Raw genomic sequence first — 11,250 nt, forward strand, 5'->3', positions numbered from 1 at the left:
TGTAGAACTGCATCATCGTCCGTGTTGGCAGGTTGAATTTCTTCAGCTGCCTCAGGAAGTACATCCTCTGCTGGGCTTTCTTGATGACGGAGGTGATGGTGGGCTCCCACTTCAGGTCCTGGGTGATGGTGGTACCCAGGAAGCGGAATGAGTCCACAGAGGTGATGGGGGTGTCAGTCAGGATGATGGGGGGGAGTGGGGCTGTGTGCTTCCTGAAGTCCACAATAATCTCCACTGTCTTCTGGGCATTCAGCACCAGGTTGTTGTGGCTGCACCAGGTCACCAGACGTTCAACCTCCCTCCTGTAGGCAGACTCGTCCCCGTCCGAGATGAGCCCAATAACGGTGGTGTCATCTGCAAACTTGATTAGCTTGACAGACTGGTGGGTGGAGGTGCAGCAGTTGGTGTACAGGGAGAAGAGCAGAGGAGAAAGAACACAGCCCTGAGGGGAGCCGGTGCTGATGGTCCGGGAGTCCGAGACATTCTTTCCCAGCCTCACATGCTGCTTCCTGTCCGTCAGGAAGTCAGTGATCCACCGGCAGATGGGATCAGGCACATTCATCTGGGAAAGCTTGCCTCGGAGATGGTCTGGAAGGATGGTGTTGAAGGCAGAGCTGAAGTCCAATGAATTATACAGTACATGTTGAGCTTTTCAGTGATGATTTTCAGTGATGATCTCTGGGTAAAAACTCCTTTTGAGGCAATTTTTCTTCACCTTGTTTGATATTAATCTTGGTTAATATTAATGTTATCTTAGGCACACACCTGTGGCTGTGAGTAAAGACGGTCCGCCCACCTGGTAAACTTTTTATTTGCAAGGCTCAGCCAATTAGGACAAAGCTGGCCTGCAGAGCTACGCCCCCCCTCTATGTCCAATATAAGATATATAAGGATTCCATTAAATTGGAAATCATGCAAAACTCATCAAAAGTCCAAGAATAAAATTCAGGAGATGAGAGTATTAGGCTTTCTTTAACTGCTTGCAGATAACTCACACAACTTCTGTGTCAATTATACATTTCAGAAAAAAGGTTTGGAGTACTTTCCGTTAGGTTTCAGTAATACAAACGCTCCAGCAAATGGACAAAATTTAATTTGACACTTAATGAAGAGTAACAGAGCACCAGAGGTTGGGTTTGATTCAGGAAGGGTGTAAAATTCCATCAAATGAAACACACGGAGCTACCTGCTTATAGCAAAGGATCAGTTCAAAGTACCTTCATCTTCTGGATAAACAAGCGGCCCCTGGATTTATCTGCTGTGCTAAAGCTCCCATCTCTTTAAATCCACCCTCTTTTTAATCCAGCTTTCTCCTGATTGGCTGCTCTTTGCAAACACACTGAACAAATCAGTCCAAATACCTAAAGTTGAGCCAGGTCTGTATTTGGGCTGAGGCTTGTGTATAGTTTGACCCAGAAAAGGTGATTGTCCGAGTGTCATGTGGCTCTACTTGGCTGGAAATCTGGGACAAAGAGGTTGGCTATATGTTTACGTGTAGAGTTACTTTCCTCATTTTTGGATTAGATAAAACTAAATGATAACTGCTTTCTGAACTTATTATTGGTCTTATTTTACCCAGTTTTTATCCGTTTTCCCTTCTGTGAAACCGATTAACACAAGTTAATGATTTCAAGCTGGCATATAATTTTGAGGTTGTTAATGTTCATTCTTGCAGGGAACAATCCCTGTGAAAGTTGTAAACAAAACAAAACAAAACCACAAGGAGGCACTTAAAAACCACAACAGACATGAAGCTGAATAAAAAAGTGGAGATCCAAATAAATCAGGTTTTTAATATCACAGAGTCCAAGTGTCTATTTAGTCCCAAATGGACACATTTAATCAGAGGATGTACCAAGGAGTGAAAAAACGTTGCTGTTGACTTTAGAGGTGTGATTATTTGAAGTGAATTAGGAAGTGTGACGTACATATACAACTTCACTTTGAAGGTTTAAAGCTTTAATTTCGCTGAGGACACCAGAGTCCCTTCACAGATGTTTTTACAGCCTTTGAGTTTCACTTTAAGAACCTCTGCTGTATGTTGAGTCTCGGTTCCTTTTAGCTGACATATTTGTCCTCCCACGTCGCCTTGCCTGGGCAAAAAGAAGGAGGAGGGGATGCTTCAATAAGGCCTGCTTTGTTCACGCATCCCCCTCTCTGGCTCAGAGAGAGAGACACTTGAACAAAGCTGCATATCAATCGCCATCCGCTGAGGGAGTTGCTAAGCTACACGACACCCACCGCCTCCCACCAGCTGCCCCAGTCGCTGAGAAGAGAGAAGAAAGAGGGCTGAAATGCAGGGGAGGAAAACTGCTGTGGTCTGCTAAGATAAGCCAAAACTCCTCTCTTCTTGGTTGCCTTGGAAACCAGCTGAGACACAGCAGCATGGTGGCCTCAAGTTAGCAATATGGCCCAAAACCAACACTAAAGGCTCTTTCTAAACTCTGCATGGCCCTGCTGTGTTTACGTGGGCCCGAACGATGTTTACATTACTTGTGTCTAAAATGTTTTATTGCAAGCGAGTGAACGTAAAACAAATCGATAATTCATAATCCACTGATGGATAATATGTTAATGATGTTTGTAGCTTCTGGGTCTGAAAGGTAATGTCCATGCACAAGTATTCTTTCTAATGGACAGCAGGGGGGGACTTCTCTGGTTGCAGAAAGAAGTTCAGAAGACGTTTCTGTGAAAACTGCCTTTGACTGTCATGCTCAGGACTCAGTAAACATTGTCCTGATTATTTTGTGGTCTCAAGTTCTAGTTTCAAGTCCAATCGTGTCTGTTGTGGTAGCCTAGATTAAGCATGAGTCGGAACGCCGTAAGAAAGCAGTTATCATTATTTTTCAATCAGAACTGTCCTTTCTGTTTGTTTTGAAAACACAGACATGGTGTTGCTGAAAGTCTTGCTTTGAAAGCTTTGAAGGTACACAACAGACTTAATAATGCCACAATGACTATGTCCATCCTTTATATACAGTCTATGATGCTAACCAGTTATATAACTGCACTGTAGTCTTATATCATACACACCTTTAAAAAGTCCCAAAACTTCATGCCGCACATGAATTTCAAGTGAGTTTTCACTTTAGAGTTTTAGAGTGGAATAGAAGTTATGAGCTAATTCTTCAGGTTGTCACAGATCCTTGCTACTCAGAACTAAATAACAGACAACTGACTAATTCTAATTTCCCCTTGTGGGACTAATAAAGGTATCTCATCTATCTATCCCAAAATCACACACCAGGCCATATTTTAGTCAGATAGCCACTCAAATGTTCAAAATGTTCAAAAGCACCCACACTGCAAATATGGTCTTACAAGCTCAATTAGGTGGCTTGAACTGATGAAGATCAGGAATAGCAGATGAACTATCAGGTAAAGCTGCATGTGTCAAGTCAGCACACCTATCAGTAAAATGTAAACCTGGGAAAACTTCAGAATGGTGTGTTACATTTTTATTTATCACGACTCAAGGTCCAACAGTAAACCACAGTTTTCATGATGGAGGAAATCATACAACAGGCTGTAAACAAATATTTTTATGCCTTTTTTGGGTCATTTTGGAAGTCTGTAGTCCAAACTCCAGTGGCCATTAGAGGAAGTGCAGTTTCAAGCTTCATTTTTCAGCCCCCGGGATTTCTGCTGGGGAGAGCGAATCTAAACTGTCTCATTTACATTAGCACAAAATTGGCCATTTTCTATATGAATGAATTAATATATTAAATGGATTAATAAGTAAAACAGATGAAAAAGATCAAAGAGATACATTCACTGACTTTCCTCACAAATTGCACAGAATTCCAAAATAAAAGCACTCTGTTGCCTGTCTTTATCCCCATTATATTGATGTCCAGTCTTTCCTCTGTGTGCTCTGACAGTTGTGGTTTGACTCTGTCTTGTTCTGTCTCCAGCCACAGTGGGCTCAGGAAATATGCAGCACAGTATCTGTTAGCAGTGTCCATTTCCAGGACAACAGCTCACTGCTAATCAGCAATGCTATCAGAGGCCTGTCCACAAATGAAACCCTCTGTTGGCTAAATGCAAAGCCAGCACAACCCAGAGTTGTTGCTTAGGATCGCAAAGACACTATAAAGGCCTTTCATTCGTTTGCTAGTCATTGTTGAAGATATTACCAATAAAACAACATAATTTAATTATTAGTTTTTTAAAGTCTATCAATCTTTTTTTAAATATTAATTTTTTTCTGTGACATGTACACACAATCGCTGGAAATCCTCAGGGGTGATGGCATGTGTATTTTGAAACTTTTTCAGGCTAGTGATTTCTTCTTGTTTGCAGTCTTTGAGCTGATCATATCCAGACTTCCTTAAACACAAGACTGAGACTGATTTCAGTTATCTCAGGTGAAGTATTTTAATTCCCAGTTTCAGATGCTAAGAGGAAATTGTCCTATACGAGAAAGAGAAAGTGCTCTTGAGGCAGCAGGAGGGATGGTGGTGAATTCTAGTTTTTCTTGACTGTGTCTTGCACCAAAAAAGTTTTTCTCTGTCTCTGCTTGATGCTAGACTCCCACAGAGTCCTCTGAGCTGCAAAGTTCCCATCAGAACCAGAAGGTCCGAATGCTTTCTTGTCCTCGGTCACCAGTCCAGTTTGTTCTGTTCAGTGAGAGACGGCAGGCGGTGGAAGCTGACTGGAGGCCCACCAGCAGCCTGGGGGAGGACTGCCAGGGCCACTTCCTCGTTGATCCCTTTTAAATGACATGGGAAACATCAGTAAAGCTCACAAATAAACTCTGGGGGTCCCTTTGAGTCCTGAGTAAACAGAGCTTTCATTAATTTGGCAACACTAAGACAGAAAAAAAAGCCAAAATTCAAAGGCAGACTTCAGGAAAAATATCAAACACAAGATATCTTGTGTTTGAAATTTTTCCTGAAGACTGCCTTTGAATTTTGGCAATTCAAACTAATTCAATTCAAACCAATAAAGTCAAATTAATCTGACTTTATTGTTTATTTTCATGATGAGAAGGGCGATACAACAGATTGTGATTTGGAATAGATAAAACCTATACCAGGGCCACAATCAGCACTTTTCATATCAACAGTTTTTCATGAAAATGAATTTCTATTCAATTCAATTCAGTTTCGACCGTTTGGGCCGAGCGGAGGAAGACAGAATATTTCTGAAAAATGTTAAATTTTTTGATAGAAATCATTTTATTATTTTTTTTATGCCGGTTTAATTTGATTTAAAGCCTCAACCATGTGTTAGATCAATATACTGATACTGAAAAGTAGTTGTGTAGCTGGCAGAATAACAGCACATTCACACCCCAATCATCATGACGCTTGTTCTGTGACCTTGTTTTTATTATAATTTAACAGCCTAACATCATTTTCTGACTGACTCTGCCAAACGCAAAGTTTTTCCAGTGCGAGGAAGAAGAAAAACAAACTTATGTTAGGAGGCAGGAAAGATGGAAGCATGATCATCATCAGGCCCTCTGGCAAAGTTCCAGAGGTCCACAATACCCGAGCGTCCATCTGTGGCACAAAAAAGGGAAAAATTATCTTTTGTTTTAATTCTCTTTTTTGTGGGTTACGATTAATCTGCCCCAGCTGATTCATTTTCCATTTAATGTAAGGTATCTCACCCCTAAAGTTGTAATGTGATGCTAACTTTTCCCAGTGAAGAACAGCTCTCTCAGTTATTAGAGGAGGGAAAAGTTATTTTAAAAGCAGCTTAAAACAAATCAGTGTCAAACCAGTTAGCATGCATGTTAGCATTAGTTACGCAGGTGTTGGAGATCTAGTAGTCACACACACACACACACACACACACACACACACACACACACACACACACACACACACACACACACACACACACAAATCCAAATGAGGATTTGAGAGAAAGCATGTAACAAAATAAAAAAAAAATAAAGGTTGAATGTCAGACTATATATTGTGACATATCTTGAAGAGATGAAGACAAGTTCATGATAAATCGTATTAATTCAAGATTGGCAGATCTCTTTTTTGCCACACGAGGGCAGTGTTGCTCCATGACTGAGGATTCAGCGTCTCTCAGACATGAAGGGCGACACCAGCTGCAGATTAATGATGGTCAGATACAGCTGCAGTGTTGAGAAAGTTTAAAATCAATAACTTGATTTCAGTCTGACAACAGACACATCTATCACTACAATACATTGTGGCAAAGACGGGAAATATCTGTGAATCATAAACGTATCTCAGTTCATGAAACTTTGACAATTTCAGTGCATTTTATTCTTTCTTAAGGATTTAAAAGCTGAAACAAGCTGATTTGTTCTGAAACGTCTGAAAATAATCTCAAAGGAGGTTTTCATTCTTCTTGAAACTTTTAGTGCTCAGTCAGCATCATAAAGATGTAAAAACCTGTAGCGACTGCCAGGAGAATATTGGAGGATGTAGTTTTTGATGCTGTGGAAATATAAATGTGAAATCCTGACTGGCTTTTGAAGCATTTTGTATCACTCATATTACCGAGTGTAGACAAACAGAAACACCTCTGAGCATCAGGGGGGACCTGCGGCAATTCTAACACCCTCAATTTCTCCAATTAGAATCAAGCTGGAGGGCTGACACTGATTTTGACGTGACCACGAACAACTTACAATAAAAAAAATAAACTAAAAAAAAAGCTGTTTCTAGACAGCATAAAAGGTTTTTATCAGGGCTGCAAGATCTAAGCTCCAGATGGCCCAATCTAAGTGCTTCTGTCTGTATTGAGAAATGAAGCTATGACTCACCGAATTAAATCCCTATAATGTACTGTTTTGGTTTCTTTTGGGGTATTTTAATGGAATTATCATATAAAACTTTTGACTTGAGTTGTATCCTTCAGATCTTTCAGAAGGTTCATGCTTTATAAGATTATTTTATAGCTCTGTTTCTAAGCGCTAATTAGGAGTTTTCTGTCTGTAGTTTGCTAACCTAGCTTTAGCTGATAATAGCGTTTAGCCTACTCTTGCAAATATTTGCACTTCTGCCACTAGAGCGCTAAGACAGGAAAGGCCATAAAGTCAAAGAGAAGAATTTAAAAAGCTGGCTTCAGTAACAAATGGGTGGGGTCATGGTTCCTACATCCTGGGTCCTTCTTTTTTACATTTGAATATGCAACATTTAAACGTGACATTGTTTTTAAAAGGGGTGTCTTTAAACAAATGTGTTAGTTCTCAGCAAAGACAACAGTTAGTTCACTTATAGGAACCACGCATACTATGAACTTAGCAAATGTTTACATTCAAGCCCAGATGTTAATGCTGACTCACACTTTCAAATCCATTAATTAAAACTTAATTAAATTTTGCTGGAGTGGCCACTCCTGGAAAGATTGGCAGCTGTCCTCAGTGTTTTCAACTTATGAATAATATTTCCTTCTGCAAAATGATGGAGTTTATATATTTTGGAAATGGCCTTATAGCCCTCTTCAGATTGATGGGCAGCAACAATTATTTCTCAAGATCTGCCAAAACCTTTGGTTTTTAGAGGAGGTCACACTCACTGACGATCAATCAATGATTAATTAGTCAAGTGCATTTGATTAGCAGCACCTGGCTGCTACCTACTCTCTTAATTGGAAGTAGTTAAGTTACTCAGTTTTTCAAAGGGTTGCACAGATTCCCATGAAAACTGACTCCGTGTTTCTGAACCTATAACTGGTGCATTTCAAGAAGTTTGTGAGCTATGACTGTGCTACAGCCATGCAGTACTTCTCCATCCTCTGTCACTGTTGCATATGTATTAACACTTTAAGTCATTCTTTCTAAAGATAATAAGTAAACCTGTCATGGACACAAACGCTGTCTGATGGCTGTTAGGGTGTTGGAATACATGTTCAGTGCAGAACATTACTGCTGAGGATTTTCTATCAGCACTGTTCCTCAGTGTGTTGGATATGGAGGCTGGATGTTTATACAGGAGGCCTGCAGCTCCCTAACAGAGACCAGCTCACAACGTCCATATTTAGACTCTCAGCAGGTCCAACAGCTCGGCTTGTTTATGACAGCGAAACGCAAGACACAACACAGCATTTTATACCCGCATATGGTGTTTGTGTGTGCATGTGTGTGTGTGTGTACTGATACAATCACATTGTTAGGACTAAGCAGTCCTCCCATGGTTAACAGTGTCTCTTGGGGTTTTGTGTCTCATGGAAGAAATGTAAGCTAATATGATGTCTTCACAAAGGTAAAAACAGGTTACGTTTTTTCTTTTGCCTCCATTTCACGGACCAAGAAAAGCTCAAGCCCAAAATTCAAAAGATAAGAAGGAATCCGAATATCAAAAACATGCTCAAGAAATTCAAAGTAGAAGAGGAGAATTAGACCATATATACACAAGATGAGGGGAAAGGAAACAGATGGGGACCACGACAGGATCTAATGCGCAACAAAGCTAAGTACAAAGCACAGATGCATGACTATCAAAATAAAATACGAAGCAACTAAACAGGGAAACACCTAATACAAAGAAAAAGAAGACTTGACAACAAAATACAGTGAAACACTGAGAAAGCTAAACTGAAACACACAAAGAAATAAATGCAAATCAAAAACATGAAAATAAAAATAAACCAAGAACCAAGACATTTTTTAAAAGTCAGGACACTTTACCATAGAGGACATGAAAGTTTGTCCATCCAATCTATATTTGTGATCCCTCTACAAATAGTTATTTTCCAGTTCGGTTTGCAGTTTCCATGGTTGGGATGTCAAAGTCCTCACTGGCCAGATGTGGAGGAAGAAAACTGGGAAGCTCAAAATTCCTTCTCTGTTCTTTGCAGAAGATGTGATTAAGCTGGGTTCATCTGATCACCACAGGGGGAAAATACTCAGCCTGAGGCTCTGGTTTCAGTCTATCCTGCCCATAGATTATGTATAAAAAATAATGAAGGACATAGGCCTGAAAAGTGAAGCCCATGCAGATGTTTGTGTGTGATGTTTATTTAGTGAACTTTGGTTCCCTTTAGATTCCAGAAGGGCATAAACCAGGATAAACTTTAGAGTGAGCCTTGATTCTGATTGAAAACTCAGAACCAACTGAGTGTTCTTCACTTTCACATTGAAAGCCACTGCAGGTGCACTTTTCTGGTTTCAAGAAGCTCAAATGGTGAAAATGCTCAGCTCAAGTCTAGCAGAAAAAGGGCACTTTGGACACCCTGAGTGTAATTGTTGAGAATGGGAACATTTGAACCCAAATGAAGCCCTTTTTCTAATGTTGAAAGTAAAAAGTGGAGCAATTGTAAATTATCAGTGAGTGAAAATAAAGTGAAATTTGGTCTCCTGAGTGAAAAGCCTATGCTGTCACTACCTCTGCAAATGTGGACTTGTGTTTCTCTGCAGCCATTTGTGTGCAAGAGCAGCATCTGAGTAGCATTTGACAGCCTGGGGTGAGAATACACAACAACAAAAGAAAAAAAAAAGGGAAGCTATCAAAATTAGTTTTCGTTGAAAGGTGTCTGGGTTCATCCTCACAGGCGAGCGCTAAGACACCAAAGGGATCAGAGCTGCTGATCGTTTGCATCAAAAGAACCCAGTTGAGGCTGTTTGGACACTTATTAAGGATCCCTAATGGATGCTTTCTGTTGGAGGTTTATGAGCATGGTGATTTGAGCTCACCTGGGAGAGGAATACCTGAGAATTTGATCAACCTGCCCCTAGAATAGCACAAGAAAATAGTTAAAAAAAAAAAAAAAAAAAGTACACTTCTATTTTACTAAAGTTAGTGTACTTTTAAAAGTTTTGGAAGTTTTTGTGTTTGCAATTTTGTTATAAATATTTCCAGCAAGTGATCATGACCGTTAGCTTCATCTTCAGAGACAAAATGTTCTGCTCCTATTCTGGCTCATTTACTCAACAAACAACTCCTCCTCCAACCAAAATACCTACTCTGATCCAAATACTGCCATTCAAAGCTGCCAAAATGACTGAACCTCAAACTTTAACATAGTTTGAGGTTTAGTGACACATACACGCATATATAACACTCTTAAAACAATACAAACTCCAAAGGTTTCCACTAGGAAAGTTCGACCCAGCTGTTGTGTGGCGGTAGGGGATACGTTTTGAGTTTAATGTGTAGGCAGAGAGAGAAACACATACCTGGACATTATTTTCCACTTCTTCCCACTTAGTGTATAAACTTGCCAATAAGATACATCGTCTAACTTAACAGTTGTAGCTTTTGTCTTAAAAAATGTGCTTACCACTAGCGTGCTTGTAGTACACTGGTGAAAACCGTGGAATAAAGGATGTGGTTGTCAGCATGACCTTTAATGATGTTAGTGCTGAATCTAATAAAACTGCACCGCATTTTGTCCCCAGATTTGCACCTCCTCATGACAGCAACCTGACTACTCTTTGGCATTTGTCTGCTCTGCCTCTTGCTAACTGAAAATTGTAATCACATTACTGTAATGCTCTGCTGCCCGCTGCTATGGACACATGTACATGTATGTCTTGTGAGCCCCGTGTGGAGGATAATGGTTGATGTTCTTGTTTTTGATTTGCAGGAATCAAACTGAGCAGCTGCTGTAAATCAGCGGCCAAACCTCCACACAGCAGAGACAGCATCTCCCTCTCTCTCCGTCTGTCTTTCATTCATTCTGTCTGTCGCTCTACCTTTCTGTTTGAAGCCGAGCTCTATTTAATTCCCAGTTTCCCTCCCCCTCAGAGACTCAACACTACATCCCATCTTGTCCTTCCCTTTGTTTCTCTCTCTTCCTCCCACACCTTCTCCCCCTCTTTCATTCCATCTCTCATCATCCGCCGCCTTCAGCTAACCAGCCTCCCAGCAGAGAATTATGAATAGAATTCAAATCAGTTGAGCTTTATTGTCTCCCACCCCCTCTCTACCTGCCCCCTCCACGTCTCTCTGTCTCTACTTTCTAACTTTCTCCAACTGTTTTGTATTTATTATAGCTGTGACCTCACACCCACACCGCTCAGCCTCCTATACATTAACCCCTTCTTTTCCTTTCTGTCCTGTCTCCTGCCTGCTTCTCACAGAGCCTCCGCAGCCACCCAGCGTTCATGAACCGCCACCGTGACTGAACGTGGGATTAAGCCTGGAACAGAAGTGTTGCACAGCAATTCTCACTATCAGATTCTTTCTGAAGACAGAGCTTCTTTTACACAAGACATTTTGTAGGAGAGCACAGGTGGAATTAACGATGGCTCAATTCCATTAAAGCCGCGTTGCAGACGTGCACTCCAGTCCATTAATCTGACTGCATCTGTTT

Source organism: Haplochromis burtoni, unplaced genomic scaffold (genome assembly GCF_018398535.1).
Source record: "Haplochromis burtoni strain Fernald_Lab_line unplaced genomic scaffold, NCSU_Asbu1 Contig_26, whole genome shotgun sequence".
Lineage (NCBI taxonomy): Eukaryota > Metazoa > Chordata > Actinopteri > Cichliformes > Cichlidae > Haplochromis > Haplochromis burtoni.